Genomic DNA, 2,168 nt, shown 5'->3' on the forward strand with positions numbered 1-2,168 from the left:
TCCCACAAATATACCCATTAAATTGAATCATCCTATTCACCATATTTATATCAACTTATTTTCTATTCATAATTGTTAACTACTGCAATTGTAACAAACTATTAAATACTAACAAATTTATAATAAAAAATAAGTCAAAAACTAAATCCTGAAAATGATAACAAGATTATTCTCATCATTTGACCCAACATCATCAATTATGAATTTATCACTACAAGAACCTTCCTGGGATTGTTAAATATTACTACTCCATTTTGATTAATACAATCATGAAACTCTATAATATATAATATAATAATATTAAAATTACATGAAGATTTCAAAACATTTTTGGGAACACTTAATCACCAAGGAAGAACTTTCATATTTATTAGTATATTTTCAACAATTCTATTCAACAATTCAATAGGGCTATTCCCATATGTATTTACTAGATCAAGCCACCTATAGTGGAACCACGAGCAAAACAACCTGCGCAGACTCGCGACTCCTGTGCACCCTACTCCCACGAGAAGGGGAGGGGGAGAGTGGACCATGCTTCCTTATGGCCCGAGGTGGAGGGAAGAAGGGAAAGCTGCACGGGGACTTTTCGTCACAAGGTTTCTTTCCTTGTGGTCGATTTATAGTTTTCACTTTAACATTAGCTTTACCATTATGACTATCATTTATACCATTTGGGTGAATTAACAACACAAAACATATATTAGCACACCTAGTACCAGAGGGCGTACCAGCACTATTAATACCAATTATAGTAGGTATTGAAATAATTAGAAATTTAATATATATTAGCACACCTAGTACCAGAGGGCGTACCAGCACTAGTAGGTATTGAAATAATTAGAAATTTAATTCGTCCAATAACTCTATCCATGCGGCTAGCAGCAAACATAATAGTGGGGCATCTAATAATATCAATAATTGGAAATACAGGAACAATATTAGAAATTATTGGACTTTCAATATTAATTTTAGCACAAATTATGTTAATTATTATAGAAACAGCTGTAGCATTTATCCAATCTTATGTATTTGAACTATTAATTGCTATTTATTCCAGAGAATCAAAATAACTAATGTCAACAACCACCCATATCTAGTAGATCAAAGCCCCTGACCAGCAACAGGCGCCGTTAGAGCAATAATGTTAACCACGGGCCTAATTAGATGATTTCATCAGCAAAATATAATACTATTATTAATGGAAATTATATCCATAATTCTTACAATAATTCAATGATGACGAGATATTTCACGACAAGGAACATATCAAGGATTACATACAAATCAATTCATAATAGGTCTACTATGGGGCATAATTCAATTTATATTTTCAGAAGTATTATTTTTTGTGTCATTCTTTTGAGCATTTTTCCACAGAAGTCTATCCCCAACAATTGAACTAGGAATATTATGACCACCAAAAGGAATTTTACCATTCAACCCAATACAAGTACCTTTACTGAAAACAGCAATTCTTCTAGCATCGGGAGTAACAGTAACCTGAGCCCACCATAGCCTATTAGAAAAAAATCGTTCACATACAACACAAGCCCTCACATTAACACTAATATTAGGGATATACTTCACTATTCTTCAAGCATATTAATATTATGAGTCCCCATTTACTATTGCAGACACAGTATATGGATCCACATTCTTCATAGCAACAGGATTCCATGGGTTACATGTTATTATCGGGTCAACATTTCTAGGAGTTTGTTTAACCCGACATATTTTATGCCACTTTTCACCAACACATCATTTCGGATTTGAGGCAGCAGCATGATATTGATACTTCGTAGACGTAGTATGATTATTCCTTTATATTTCAATTTATTGATGAGGTAGATAATATTTACTTAGTATATTTAAAGTACATTTAAACTGCATAAAAAAAGAAGTTTAATACTACACACTAGTTTCCGACTTGGAACTCTCCTTTCCAGTTGGCCGCGTCGAGCTAAGTTAAGAGAAGGTAGGTGATGTGATTGGCCCTTACAGGTATGCTTCCTACACGTCACACCAGGTGAATGGAACAGCCAGTCGGGCAAGCTAAATCTAAGTTGCTCTTGCCTACTCTGCTTCATAAATAACAAAAGTGACGTGAGGTTAGTATTTTGCTTATTTAAATTTGAACTTGGTTAGACTTGTTTCTGTTTGTCTTG

The sequence above is a fragment of the Lepisma saccharinum genome, chromosome 4 (genome assembly GCF_977018435.1).
Source record: "Lepisma saccharinum chromosome 4, izLepSacc3.1, whole genome shotgun sequence".
In the NCBI taxonomy this organism is placed as follows: domain Eukaryota; kingdom Metazoa; phylum Arthropoda; class Insecta; order Zygentoma; family Lepismatidae; genus Lepisma; species Lepisma saccharinum.